Here is a 16436-nt window from a genome sequence, read left to right as displayed (position 1 = left end):
ATCAGACTACATATGGTGGCCTCTCCTTACTGTCTGCCCCCATTCCCAGGGGATCAATCAGATCCTGGTGGAACACTTGGCTTTTCTTCCCACTGTGAACTTCTTCAGTGCCCTTCCCCCATCCCATCCCAACTCTCAAGTGTTGGTTCCCAATGCCTAGGAATATATTTTATCCAGAAACCCTAGTCACCACACCCATCATGACCCTAGAAGAGTTTTCTACTGGGCAACACACAGTTACCAGACTTTCTTAAGAACTGGAGAGGGAAACAGAAATCAGCACCTAAAATTATGCTCTTTCCAAACCCAGAAGCCTAGGCAACCACATAAAAACAATGTATCTCCACTAGAGCACAGAAATCCTACCAGAGTAAGACATGAGCAATACTGTTCAGGCACAAGACAAAGACCTTAAATTAGTCTTTATGAATATGATAGAGGAAATGAATAAGTCCCTTAAAGAAATCTATGAAAACATAAACCATTGAAGGAAATGAATAAAACAGTTCAAGACCTGAAAGAGGATATTAAATAAAGAAGGAAAACACAAAATGAGGGAAATCTGGAAGTGAAAAATTTAGGGGCTCCAACAAGAATCTCAGAGGCAAGCCTCACCAGTAGACTACAAGAGATGAAAGAGGCACCCAAAACACGAAAGAAGCAATGAATACCTCTATCAAAGAAAATGTTAAATATAGAAAACTCCCACCACAAAATATCCAGGAAATTTGGGCCATATGGGTGTGGATGAATGTGGAGGAGTCTGGAATGGGAGGATAAAGCAGGGAGGAAAAGGAAGAAGGGAAAGATGAAAAGAATACAGGGAGAGGTAGGAAAATTTAAGGGACATTTGAGCAGTATTGGAACCTAATACAGTAGAAGCTTCCTAAAATCTACATATACATGAAGGTGAACTAAACGAAATCACCAAATAATGGGGAAGACAGAGCCCCAACTGGACATCTCTTGTCACCAAGTGAAGCTTCTCGTGTCTGGACTGGGTTTTCTATCATTGAGTTGTTGGCAAAAGGGGTTCCATAGGAATACCCAAACAATCCAGGCTGTTGCCAAGTAATACATTGCTCTCCCAGCTGATGGCAAAGCCCCATTATTGAAGACAACACCTACATAAATCATTAAACATGTAGGAGTTGAGCTAGTACCTATACAGAGCCTTCACCCCTATTATATTCTAGCATCTTCAATTTAGGGAGGTACTGTGTAGACAACCAAAGTACAAACCTAAACACCAAAACCAATACAAACCCTTTGATCTACAATGGTGTCCTGCCTACACAAAGTTTTCCAGAGTAACCAACTAATATCTGATTTGACTGAAGGACTTCTCCCCAACTTGCAACCCATTCCCGACACTGCTTAAGTGACCATAAACCTAAGACTAGATAGCCCAGGGACCTAGGGTAAAACCAAATGCTACTGGTCTTAAAAAAATAAATAAATAAAGCAATGTAGCAATAAAGTAACTCCTAATGACATTCTGCTATCTATACTCATAGATCAATGCCTTGCTCAGTCATCATCAGAGAGGCTTCCTCCTGCAGTAGATGGGAGCAAATACCAAGACTCACATCCTGACATTATGCAGAGAGTGAGAGACCATGGAACAATCAGTCCTAAATAGGATGTTTCCATCAAATCTCTTCCCTCAGGGTTCAGGGATCCCTGTGGAAGAGGAGGCAGAAAGAGTGTAAGAGCCATAAGGGATGAAGGACACCAGAGAACAAGCTCCTCTGAATCAACATGACCAAAACTCATATGAACTCACAGAGTCTGAGGCAGCATGCAAAAGGCCTTCGTGGTAATTCAGCAATTGGGGTCTTAGAGCTGAAAGAAGTGGACACATGCTTCTATCCCTAACCCAGAAGCTATCTCCAATTGATAACTACTTGCAAATTAATATTTAGTTTCCTCCAAGAAACTATCAATGGGAAAACATATATCATACTCTTAAGGGTAGGTTGCATGCCCAGCAGTAGATCACCAACAGAACATGAACTCAAAGGCATCTCTGGAGGATCCTTGCCTCATAATGTTGTGTCAGGGTTCTTCTTCTTTTTTTTTTTTTAATTTTTGCTTATTATTTTTATTTATATATTTTTCTTCTCTCTTTTTATCCTCCAATTTCTTTGTGTTTATATTATGGCTTGCAGTTTAGAGTTTTATTGGACTCCTGTGTGTGTGTGAACATGTATCTGTTTCTTGTGTCTTCTCTTGGGCTCTTTTTTTTCCCCTATTGGTTTGTTTTGTCCAACTCTGATTTGTTAGTTTTTGTTTTATCTTATTACATTTTATTTTGTTATATGTTATATTTTATTATTATTCCTCAGAATTCTGTTTGTTTTCTAATGAGAGACAGAAAGGGAGGGGAGGTGGGTGGGGAGCTGGGAGTGGGGAGGGCATCATCAGAGTGTATTATATGAGAAAAAAAATCTGTTTCCAATCAAAGGAAAAGAGGTCCATGGAGTTTACTATTTTCAGGAATTTGAGTTGAGGGTGACCATGACAATCCCTTGGAATTGTTTTTTTTTTTTCTTTTGGCTTTTGAAGACAGGGTTTCTCTGTGTAGCCCTGGCCTTCCTAGAACTCACAACTCACTTTATAAACCAGGCTGGCCTTGAACTCACAGAGATCTGCCTGCCTCTGCCTTCCAGGGTGCTGGGATTAAAGGCATGTGCCACCATGCCTGATAGAATTAGCTTCTTATTCACAAATTAAAGAGTTCATTCTTATCAGTGATGTTTGCTAAAAGAACTACAGCATCCGAGTTTACCTGTGGAAGCTACACCTTTCCTTTCAGTGCCCCAAATACAAAGGTTTTCTATGGGTATGATAGTAATTGCTGCAGAGGTGAAACAGTATCTTTTTCAGTATGTCATCAATTCATATTCTTTCAAATCAAAAAGAGAACCCACCTTTAAAAAGGTTCTCTTGGAAAATGTAATAGCTGCAGGCAGTATTCAATAATAGAACTGAGAGATTGTTCGAGAAATTAGCTCTGTAACTTTCAAATGAAAAACTACATGAACATGGACAAAATTAAAGAAACAGGGAACACTTTATTCTAGGCTCTTAAAATATCATATATATATATATATATATATATATATATATATATATATATATATAGAGAGAGAGAGAGAGAGAGAGAGAATATATATGTAGAGAGATAGATATATGTGATATATATATATACATACATATATATATGAAATTATGACAGTAATATCCCCAAGATCCACAGGATATCTAACAAAACCTCCAGTATTAGACATGAAAAACTATTTTTCCAGTTGTTGGTCAGGGGCATTCAAGAAACTCCCAAGCAATATAGCCTGTCACTATTGTATTTGTTTGCCTCCCAGAAGTTGAAGGTAAGTCCCTATTACTGAACGAACCACTCATCTTTGGACATGGACTCAGAAGATGTGAGCTGACACTGACTCAAAAGCCTTCTTCATGAGGAATAGTATAAAAGCTATAGAAAAGGTATAGGAAGGTTATAAGCAAGCTGCCAAACAAGGGAGGGATTTAATCAATAGTCCTGCCTGGCTGTAATGCTTAGCATCCACAATGACCAGCTTGGCAAAACATCCCTAAAGGTGCAATAGCAGCACTTACATCTTGGCTATGACCAACAGCTGTCTAATTGGCCACAAGGCCCATTAAACAGGAGAGAACTTATGCCTGGTACTGTACACGTAGCCAACTACACACGGCTACTGAGGTCATTAGAGGAGAACCTATCATGGGGTACCTGAATAAAAAAACTCCCGAGAGGCCTGAATAAGTTGAATGGCATCTTTATTAACTGTTGGTGAGTCTGTCCCAAGCAGATTAGTGGGAGGCAGCCCTAACCTCCAGTTGGTTCAGTTTTGTGACATATACAGAAAGACAGCTCTGGACATCTATAACAAGAAAGCATTGCTTACAGAAAAGGAGAGATATCAGTTAAATGGCCAGGCAGTTAACCTTAAGCTCAGGTTCATACTGTATAGGAATTTTGAGCTTGTCCAGAGACCAGTTTACTGTAGGAATTTATGGCTGGTTCAGAGACTAGTTTTACCCAAGATAGTTCTAGCACTTAAAGTATTTTTAGGAGTACTTTCATGGGATGGCATAACTATATATAGTTCAGTAGACTACTACAAGCCAACTATGGGCAATTTCCTAAGCCAGTATAATTCCAAACTGCATTCTTAAGCTTCTACACACAGATAAGTGTAGATTCCAGTCCTAAGAGATGCATATACAACACAAATCCTTCACCGGAGGCTCAGGGAACAGTGTCAAAGGGGGCTGGGAGATTACAGGAGCCAAAGCCCAGGAATACTGCTGTAAAATTGTGCCTTCTGTCTATGACAGAGAAGCCACATGTCCATAAAATTTTAACAATATGGCTGCCTAAACAAGACCCAAACAATTTCAAAAATGGGTGATGCCCAAAGCAGATGGAGGAATTCTTATGGGACAGCATTCTGATAGGAACAGCTACAAGCAATTAGCAATTACAGAAAGAGATGAGATCCCTGACTTGTTATCTTAATGTGGCCACGTGGTCAGCTGTTGAAATATATTCATGGAGGCAACATTGAATGAACTTACCTCATTACATTTATATGCCTATTTCTTTATACGTATATGTAACAAGAGAGGTTAAAGAAAAGGAGGCCTTGATTTTGGAAGGGAGGAGCAGACATTGGAGGAATAGAACAGAGGGGAGAGAGATGGAAAATCATATCTTATTATTTATTATTAATTAATTTATTCATTAGACAGTGCCCCTCTATATAATCCTTGATGTCTTGGATCTTGATATGTAGACCAGGCTGGCCTTGAACTCACAGAGATCCACCTGTCTTTGCCTACCAAGTGCTGGGATTAAAGTTGTGTGCCACTACACCCAGCTAATATTTTAATTAAATTTTAAAATGAATAAAAAAACTAAAGACATAAGGAAGTCAACTGCCTTATCTATTGGTTTTAACTAAAGGAAAGCAAACATACCCCTGTCTTCCTAAGATAATACAAGTTGGAGCAAGCAAAACATCCTTCCTGCCTTCCCACTGAGACTGTAAGGTGAAGTGAGGAGACCAGGTTTGCTGTCTCCCTAGGTGACCACATTCAATGGGCTACTTTCCAGTCTTCCAGGAAGACAGTTTAGTCTTAGGCAGCAAAACCAACAAGAGGCTTTTAAAAAACTTTTTTCATATCAAAGAGGCAGAAAAAAGCATTTGCAAAGGTGAGGTTTCTAAAGAAAACACTCAAGGAAAGGGAAGTCAAGGGCTCAGGTTATAAAGACTGAAGGAAGTCTGCAAACCCTGGCCAAGCTGAGGGACCTAGCTAATGTCACTTTTCACAGAGAGTGCCATTAGTCTGCCCATAGAAAAACAACAAAGGGTTTCATAATTTTAGCTAAAATAAAGCCGAAAGAATCTACCTAACAGAATATGTTATCATCTTACAGTGTTTTGAAAAACATTGATGACTAAATCAATCCCTCCCCAACTTTTGCTTACACTGGCTTGTGCTTTGTGATGATGTATTAACTTGTGTTTCCATGAACTCAGGAACTAGTGTAAAAGACAGCCAGCAGTGGGAATGAAGGTCATTAGATATTCTTTAATCCTATCAATTTAATTAACTGAAGAATAAACTTGTTCCCCACCCTGTGCCCTACAAGAGTAACTGTTAATGATGGCAAGAATTGGAATGATCTATGTTGTTATTTCTACTTTAAAATGACTTACTTGGAGATAGTTTTTGTTTCTTACCTGCTTGATAAAACGTTATAAATAAAATAAGAGTATGTATAATAAAGGAGGAATAGAAAAGAGGGAGACGCAGGGAGCATTGTGAGCCTCGGGCAAATTGAAATAGAATACCACAGTCAAAACATAGACTTGCCTCCGGGTGGGAAGCAAGAATTAGAAGGTCAGAGAGAAACAGTGAGAAGAAAATAGGAAGAGAGAAGGTGTGATTGTGTTTATTCCAGACCTAGCTCTTCTTTTAATCAAATTTACAAAAGATTTACAAGGAAATAATACATCTGTATTCAATGTGATTCTGTATGTGTAAACATGGAGGTTATGTCACTAAAGGTAAAAGAAAATGAATTAATAATTTACTGTAAAACAAAAAGAATCATTGTAAAATTATACTATTTCAATGAGTATAACAAGCAGTTAAAGCAGCTTAAAAATGGAATAATGAAAAACTGGAAAAAAAAAATGGAATACTGTTCTATTTAAATTTAATCAAAAGTATGTTTACCTGTCCCTACGTACTTATTTGATGTTATTTATTTTGAGATAGGGTCTCACTTAGCTGGGGCTGCCCTTGAACTCTCGATCCTTCTGCTTGCACCTCCCAAGTGCAGCTATTACGTTTGGAATTTACAGAACATCATCTTTTAGGAGCATCGAATATGTTTTTCTGCTGAATGTTTTCCTGGTGAGATGTGTGTTTATAGGGATCACATTGGCTTCCAGGTGATAGAAATACAATTTGACCATCATGAAGGACAAGCAAGGAAAACGCATGTACCCGGTGAGCATCGGGAAACACAACGTGATTTGGGTACGGCGATCAAGGTGATATGAAAGTAATTTTTAATTTTCTCAATAATTTTGTAAATGAAATGAAAATAATCTGTGGAGTTGAGTAAATTTTGGAGGGAAGAGCTCGGGGCGGGTGTTGCTAATTTAGTCATTACAGGGCATAGAACTGGTATTAGAATTGAACCATAAGACAGCAGGCTGCTTCTAAACCAGGTTTCCTGGGCCCCGGGAGATGTTATAAACACCCTGGAAAGTGACTGCACCAAAATTAGCCAGCAGCTAGAACTCTGCAAGGGTTCCATTCACGCTTCACAGGGGTAACAGGATCAGCAAGTTCAGGAATAAAAGGTGGTTGTTTGCGCATGTGTGGATTTTTCAGTCTTGTCCTAATGTAAGGAGAGCACAATCTGTTTTTTCTCTTGGCCTCTATAGCACAGAACGTCACATAGCTGACTGAATTGATTTAGCCTTCACATGGCATTTTCTAAACTAGAAGTGAAAAAAAAATCTTAAATTCTTTGGAATGGCTGGCAGACCCTAACTCCTTGCTTATTGATTTTTATGTTATTGCTCCTGGTTATGAATTATGGATTAAAAACCTTTTATGATGGGTAATAAAAGAGAAAGCCAGGAGAAAAAATCCACCCCTCATCATCCCACACCACACCATTAGTTTCTTTTTCTTTTTTATATTAATCTATAAGCAGAATGGGAGAAGGGGGGGAGTCATAACAATCCAATTTGTGTCGCAGAAAGGCATGAAGAGCTTCTAAGTCATAAGGACACTGTATGAAAAAGTAAATGAGAAATGCGCTGTCTCTCCTGTAGTCAGCAGCAGGTGAGCGAAGCCCCTAATCTCTTCCTTCCTGAAACATGTCTGATGGTCAAGAGCAAGGCTCTTTGCATATGCTACTCAGATTTCTTTTATCCGGGAAGGGATACGTGATGTGATGCTTCACATTTAAAATGCACAACTGTAAGGCAGACAATAAAGTTCTTGGATGCCATGCAGCTGCTAAGTGGCAAAACTGCCAAGAAATGAGTTTGTCAGACTCCAGCACCCGTGAGCGCCATTCCTTTCACGAGGTTGCTGCTCAGTTTGTAAGACTACAAAAGAAAGACAGATTAGACAAATGAAATTCGAGCTTTCTTCTTCTTCTTCTTTTTTTTTTAAAGCATTCTTCTGCAGTTTTCACTATCTGGTATAATTCTTTATGTTTCTCTTTTATACACACACACACACACACACACACACACACACACACCCCTACCTTTTGGGGCATAACCTTTTCTTTCCCTTCTCTCATTTTCCTTTCAAATAACTAGTTCCTTGACATATTCCCTCAGGTTCATTTTTCCTCCTGGATGACACAGATAATATAAATTCTTGACCTCTGTGTAATTAAATTTTGTTACAAATTCCTCCCTTCTCATATTCAATAACCTGTGCACTATATCTCCATATCGATTTACCCAGAACATCTTTAATTACTCCTTTATAATCCAGTCAGCTAAATGCTACTGAGACTCACACTCTGCTTTTGCAGACACTACGGTCGGTGTTCATAAAGACAAAGGACTTGAGGCTGATTTTGGAAGGTGAGCAGAATTGTAGGAAGTCCCGAGGCTGGAGGTGGAGTTATTGGTATTTCTACTATGTCTCCATCAGGAAGCGCATCTTCATGCCTGGAAAAAAAGGACAAGTCAAAATCCAACTCCAGCTTCTGCTTATTTTCTATCTTGTGGCTACTGACTTCGGTAAGGGTTTTGACTTATAAATGTGAGATTTGTGTTTATCTCCCTTGTCTCATTCTCTTCCATTCATGTTTTTCTGCTGATTTACTCTTAGACAAGTCTTCTGATCCCCATTTTGTGCTGGAAACAGTTCAAGAACTTGGTTGTCTCTGGTCCAGTCTCCTTCTGGTTTGTAGTCACTCCCCAAGATGTTCCTCTATGATCTCTATTTTCCTGATCACAGCATTGTGTTGCCTTCCTGTATGGTAACAGTGTTGGTGGACACTGGGGTATGCTACCCTTAAAATCTGATTATAAAAAGATGCCATGACTTCTGTTCTGATCACTATCCTTCTCCTTCTAAGTTCATTCATTGTCAAGAAAGCCAATGGTTACACCACAAAGACATCATCATATGGAGAGGCCCATGTATTGAGACCTCTCATCAACACATACTTGAATCCTCCACCCAATCAAACCTTCAGATGGTTGTAGTCACAGTCCATTTCTCAACCGAAACATTGAATTAGCAACATCCACCTTTCTGATTCTAGAACTACATGAGAAAGTTGATATTACTTGTTTTAAATTTCTAAGTTTCAGAATAAATTGTTGCACAGCAATAAATAAATAATCAGCACATTCCAGCTCGTATTCTTCCAAGCTGAGACATGAACTATTTTGTTAAGAACTGTCCCTTATCCAGGATTCTAGAACTTAAAACTTCTTATGTGCTGGGGAGGTTTGTAGAGTGCTTGCCTACTATGCACTAGGCCCAGGTTTGAACCATAGTGTTGCATGAACCCTGTGTATTTGCAAAAATGTAAAAAGGTAGAACCTCACACTTTTTTTTATTGCATTTTGGTGATGTCAGTAATGCATGTATTCATCACATGTGCAGCAAGGCTCAGGCAGAGGGATGTGGTCTATGCTTGTTGTTAATTATCCACATGTACCGTCTTCTAAACTTTCTCTAACCAAATTTGTCTTCAGGATTTTCTTTTTTTCAAAATAAGCCACAAGTCTTAAATGGGGCTATCCTCTTAAACGAATAAAAATCATTCACATGGCTTGAGTAGTAACCAGGTGAAAACTGAACACAAACATGTTATGTAGCACCAGATAAGAGCAGTCTGGTTTTTTTCTTTTCTTGTTCGCTATTTTTAAAGAAAGATGCTTTCCTCCATCCCCAGTGCGCCATCCATCACCTTGGTATGGAGAGGCAAGTATTGTCGTTGACCTCCGAAAAGTATTTTCAGTTCAGAAGCAGTTTTCTGTCTGAGCAGAGCCTGGCCCCTAGCCAGCTTTGACCTTTCCTGTGGTCTAAAAACCTGAGTGTGTGCTTCTTTCTACTCACATCAGTGTTGCTTGAATAATTGGGCTACATCTATTTTCTCCTAGCTATTGTTCACAAAGCTGAGTAATCTACGTTCAGGATAGCATCTCCTTAGGGAGCTTCATCTGTGTAATGATTCTGGATGAAGACAGACTTTTTCTGCTACTGTACAGAGAAATCAGATTCTATTAAGAATGGAGAAATCAGGATTGGAGGACAAGTTGATCTCCATCCTCTTCTCAACCACCATCATCCTAGTTTTTTTGAAGTCTTCTGCCATAGTATAGTCATTTATATTTAATTAATTAATTATTTATTTGTTTGTTTGTTTATTTATTTATTTATTTATTTATTTATTTATTTATTTATTTATTTATTTATTTATTGAAGGAGGGAGGTGGTCTTGAATACAGGCTTTCAACAAAATGGGAAAACCCTGGAGGGCAGAAGTTCGCTACAGATGTTTTACAGTCTTGCATCTAATCTGTTAACGCCCATTATGCAGGATACATAGACAAGGAACTTCCTTTAAGCATTCAGGAGGGTGAAACCCAGGAGGGAATTAGCATAAGGAGGATATCAAGGTCAAGGTCAGCAAGCAAGGCAACAGTTATCCAAAACAGGGGCCAGGGCCCTACAGGTCCCCCTTTTACTAATAAATGAGCTTCTGACTTAGGTTGCATGGGACGTCAGCAGGTCACCTTACCTAGAGATGCCTGCCCAGGTCACACAGGCACTCTGTCTTAGGTTGGTGAGCGTCCCCCAGGAATTACCCGTCTCTGAATACTCATTATCATACAGGCTCAATCCTGTGTAAGCTGCAGAGTTAACTGCTGCCAAAAATCTCAAAGTGGCACTGGGCTTTCAATCTGTGTGTTCAACACAGAAAAGACCAACAAAAGTCCTAACCCACCCATAGCCAGTAGGTTAAAGGCAACTGAGCCATTCCCTTCCTTAACGAGCCTTACTGCAAATTGGAGTCCTTGTAAGATAGTATCCCAAAGGCAAATGGAACTTGAGTTAATAAATTTATAATTTTAAAAGCCAATCAAAATGTATATCACTATTGAATTAAATTTATCATGCCCAATAGAATGAAAAATTAATTAACTGTGGTAGCTACTTTTGCTGCCAGGTTCTTCACTGTGCTAGCTGTAGTAAGCAATTATGAAATGGTAATCCCAGAAACAGTTGCAGTGGTGGCCACCTCTGCTATAACAGCAACAACAATGTCAAATTCTCGTCTGGAGTGTGTGGGCATCCACTGACATGGATACAGCTCCAGAAACACGAACCGCCAAGGTCCAGCTCTGCAAATGAACAACTAAGAACCATAAAGAAAAAACAGGCAGCTCACAAGGGGCATAAATAATTGTCTTATAATGGCTACATTTAAGCTGAAATTTTTTGTTTTTGTTTTTCGAGACAGGGTTTCTCTGTGTAGTTTTGCGCTTTTCCTAAAGCTCACTTGGTAGCCCAGGCTGGCCTCCAACTCACAGAGATCCGCCTGGCTCTGCCTCCCAAGTGCTGGGATTAAAATCATGCACCACCAATGCCCAGCTGGGCTGATAAATTTTAAGGTATCTTCAAAAGGGGCTGTAGAACTAACCAACCGTCTTATTAAATAAGAAACACAGAACCAATGTAAAGATAAAAGCCCAAGAGGTCAGAGCTAAGAGCCTTACCCTTCCTGCTTCAATGATCCTCTTCAGCTAAGACAGGCCTACTTCCTGTGTGTTTGTCTTTATATAGACTTTCTGTTCTGCCTTCTCATTGGTTGTAAACCCAACCACATGACCACCTCATCACTGCCTGTCTGTACAAACTTCCAGGTCTTCTATGGTTGATATTGAGATTAAAGGCATGTGTATCCAATGCTGGCTGTATCCCTGAACACACAGAGACTTACCTAGCTCTGCCTACCAAGTGCTGGGATTAAAGGCATGCGCCACCACCGCCTGGCTTTCCTATGGCTTGCTAATAGCTCTGACACCCGGGCAACTTTATTTATTAACATACAAATAACATTTTAGTACAAATAAAATATCACCATAGGGGGCTAAATGAATTTCAGGAGGCCAATAAATGTTGCACAGAGCCACTCCTGAAAAGTATGTATTACACCAGCTTGAAGAGGATTTTGAAAATGAAAAGGCTTAGCTGGCATGCAACTGTTAACAAATAGAGGTCAGTGACCTTCAGGGTTATCCTTAATCTCCAAGGTGTCTGGGTGACACGTTCTCAAACATACTTGAAAAAGCAGTTACCATACATTACCTTCTGGAGAATCCAACGACATGATTACAGTTTCTAGGCTTACATTAATGCTTGCCAAAGTTGGCCATATTGGGCTCTCAATCCCCATTAGCATCAGAAGGGGAGAGTTTTTCACGAAGGCCCAATAAGTCTCTGCCATGTTGGGCTTCAGCAGTAGCCACAGGGTGCACTCAGCCTTCAGGAATCAAAAGAGGAACCTCATTGTCCTGAGGAAAGACATAAACAGAACCCGGGGCCACACCAATACCAGATCAGGTCTCCTCCAGGTGCCAGTAGAAAGATCCTTCCATCACTCCAGAGGGTGATCTGCAACAGGAGCCCTCCAGTGCTTATCTGCAGTGGATACTCCGGCAGAATCCACTGATAAAAAATTTAAAATATATAAAACAAGGGAAAGAATAGAATGTGGAGAGCAATGATGAGTCCCTAGTTCCCCCTTTTTACTTTAGCAAAATATGTTTGTTTGGTTTTTTTTAATAGTTTAAATTTTTCTTTTTCTTTTTCTTTTTTGTTTTTTTAATTAATTAATTAATTAATTTTTTATTAGCAGCTTGGTATAGTTTAAATTCTTATCTTAATAGTAAAATGTTTCATTGAGGTTTGCTCAGTAATTGAATAAAACCAAAACTTATTATAAACCATAGTCATCCTAGGATCCCCCATGCTATATATATATATATATATATATATATCCTCCATGGTTCTGTGGGTTATAGTTTGATTGTTCTTTACTTTATATCTAGAATCCACTTATGAGTGAGTACACACCATGTTTGTCCTTCTGGGTTTGAGTTACCTCACTCAGGATGATTTTTTTCTAGTTCCATCCATTTGCCTGCATATATTTAATTCTTATTAATGATGGCATTTTTATTTTTATAAGCAAATGTGGAATGTACTACCTTTTACTCAGCTCAGTGTCTTACATGGTGTTTGAAATACAAACAAGCAAAGGTTAGGAATGAACTTAAAAGAAAGTGTGGTGATTGAATGAGAGTGACTCTGATAGGCTTATGTGTTTCAGTTCTTGGCCCCCAGTTAATAGACTGTTTAGGAGGGATTAGAAGGCATGGCCTTGTTGGAGAAGATATGTCACTGGGAGGTGGGCTTTGAGGTTTCAAAAGCCAATAACAGGCCTAGTCTCTTCTCTCTATGCTTCCAACTTGAAGGATCAAGATGTGAGCTCTCAGGTACTGCTCCAGCACCATGCCTGCCTGTCTGCTACCCTCTTCTCCATCATGATGGTTATGAACTCACCCTCTGCAACTGTAACCAAGCCCCCAATTAAAAGCTCTCATTTATAAGTTGCCTTTGTCATTGTGGTGGTTTGAAGGAAAAAGACCCCCAAAGGGAGTAGTGCTATTAGGAGGTATGGTGTTGTTGGAGTAGGTATGGCTCTGTTGGAGGAAGTATGTCACTGTGGAGGTGGACTTTCCAGTCTCATATATGTTCAAGCTACACCCAGTGAGACAGACCACTTCCTGTTGCCTGAGAGTAAAGATGTGGGACTCTGAGCTATTTCTCTAGCACCATGTCTTCCTGCACACCACCATGATGCACCATGATAATAATGGACTAAACTTCTGAAAGTTTAAGCTACCCCAAGTAAATGTTTTTCCTTTATAAAAGTTGCTATGGTCATAGTATCTCTTTACAGCAATAAAATCCCTAAGACAGTCATGGTGGGTTTTTTTTCCTTTTCCTTTTTTTTTTTTAAGCGAGAGGAAAGTAACTGAGTTAATTTCTTATTTGCTAATGTTCTTTATCATTAAGCAAATAGATTTATTCTGCATGTCACCACTGAAGGAAGTAGATAACTTGATGGATGCATACTTTGCAGTAATAAATCAAATGTCTAAATCTGCTCTACAGTTTACTTTTCTTTTAACTAAGCACAAAGTGAATGTGATTATTTTACCTGTATATTTAAATATGGATTTAAGTGTAAACTGGTAGCATTATTGTGATACTAAAACAGGAAAAAATATACCTTGTGTGTTGACTTTTGTTTGTAATTAAGAATAAGTTACTGTTTGTTCTATGTTTTTTGACCCATCAGCACAGGATGTGCTTGAGCACATGTGGGCAGGAAGTATATGACCAGTAAATATATCAGGATATATGCTTACTCCTGATTGGATATAAGCAGGAGGTACACGGCCAGGATTTATGTCAGGATGTATGCTTACCTCTGATTGGATGTAGGCAGAAGGTACACAAGCAGGAAGTATGTCAGGATATATGCTTGCTCCTGATTGGACCAGATGGAAAATGTGGTTGCCCTTTATAAGCCTCTGCAAAATGTGACTCATGGTCATTTCCTGGGAACCTTGAAATGGACCTGGCCATAGTCCATCAACCTGGCTAGTATTTAATTAAAACTTGCTTCAAATTTGGCTCAAAATTGTGGAAGCAGTCTTATTCTCAACCAGTAGGATTAACATTATCAAAAATTAATAGATGGTTATAACTTTAGGCTAATAGGTTGACAAAATGATACCATGATTATATATGTATGGGTATCAACGTGTATATGTTACTGCATACTCACGTATAGATGCACACATATAGACTTTGCCATTCTTATGCATTTACGTCTTCAGTCCTCTGTAATATATTATTAATACATATCTTGCCCTGTATTTTCTTTCTTTCCTTTCTGTCCTCATCATAGCTGATAGCAACTTTATAGCACAAGATCATAATGATGACTACCAAAGCTGCCAATCACCTTCCTTTCTTGAAATAACATTGATAATTTTTTTTGTGCTGGATGGGTGCAAATACTTTTTAGTAATAATTATCATTATATATTTGAAGGAATTATTGAAATCCCTAAAGCACTCATTTGGAGAGAATTTCACAGGTGAAAAATAGAACCACTGAGAGCTCGGTGAAAAACAGGAAAGGAAATGGTGATTAAATCACAATTGAGATATATTGCTTTTTTCTGTATTCCAAAAAGAATTCAACATCCACACAGAGTCAGGGATTTTGTTCAGACTTTTGTCCCACCTTCAAATGGTACACTTTCTGTTATTATGCCTCTTTGAATGCTTGAGGGAAAAAATAAAGATCAATATAAATTAAAATTTCATAAATATTTGCTAAAGTTCACCAGTTTATATATGGCTTAATTTCTCAACTCACTGAAAATTTCATGTAAATGATTAAGTACAAATATCAGCTGATCCATGAGGGTGTCAAAACGAACAACAAAAACAGAAATAGAGAAGAAAGTGGATTTAGACATAAATAGAACTGATGGTAGAGAGTCCATTGCAACATACGTACAAAACTATTGTAATAGGGTATTTCTGACAATGGAGGGGGGGGGCTATCATATAGTGATAGGAGCTACTCCAGTAGAGAGTAGTCATACAAATTGTATGACTGCTATGTATGACTATGTATACCAACAGAGGTCATACCAACTCTATGACTACTATGTATGACTATGTATACCAACAGAAATCATAACAACTGTATGACTGCTATGTATGACTATGTATTGCAACAGAGGCCATACCAACTGTACATCTATAAATGACTCGGGGACATAAAGAGAAAGCATTTCTTTTAAAGTGAAATAAACTATTGGAAAACAACAAACAAACAAAAATAGATATGGGAAATGAATGAACAAGTGTTGAAATCACACAATTGAGAAAATTCTTTCTCTTCAGAAGCGGTGATTAGCAAGAGGACTGTGATATAATACTTAGGTTCAAGAGAGGGCTAGAGTTCAGGGTCTTTGAGAGGGAGACAAATTATATTCGGTAATAGGTTGTTTTGTGAAGATAAATCAGTGCAAACAAATGGGGGAACTAAACATTCATGAGATACAGTAGGAATTTGACTGGTAGGTATCTGGTCTTTTCATAGGCAATAAGAAGGCTCTTCTGTGAGTTTTATCTGTTAGTCCTTTTTTTTCTTTCCAGCAGCCATGACAGAATATTGTAGACTAGGGAATTTATAACAAAGGAATTTTGCTTCAAATCGGTAGAGAAATCCTCTATCTGATCAGGTCATGATTGACAAGGGGATCATCCAGTGAGAGGTGGAAGCAGACTCAGGTTTCTCCTTATCTTCTTATAAAGCCAGTTATCTCATCCTGAGAGCCCTGTCTTCATGATGTAATCAAACGCAAATCACCTTCCCAATCTGGATATCATTGTGGTAGTTTAAATAAGAATGGCCCCCATAGAATTCGTCAATTAACTTTTCAACAAATGGACTTTTAAAGAACACATTCAAAATATAGTTTTAAGTAATGTGGCAAAAAATAGTTCTCAGCAGGAAACCATTTCCCATAATGAAAAAAAAAATAAGTGAGATGTCTATTTTGTTGTTTGTTTGTTTTCTAAAACCAACAGGCTCAGGTAATCTTTAGTATTATTGGGGTCTGCTTGGTTTAAGAAACAGACGTTTTATTTTTTCCATCTAAGAATTGTATTTTATTTGACACATTTTCATAATTGCAAGAAGTAAATGTTGTCAACCAAAGTTCC

The sequence above is a fragment of the Peromyscus eremicus genome, chromosome 13 (genome assembly GCF_949786415.1).
Source record: "Peromyscus eremicus chromosome 13, PerEre_H2_v1, whole genome shotgun sequence".
Taxonomy (NCBI): Eukaryota; Metazoa; Chordata; class Mammalia; order Rodentia; family Cricetidae; genus Peromyscus; species Peromyscus eremicus.
This window is presented reverse-complemented; position numbering follows the sequence as displayed.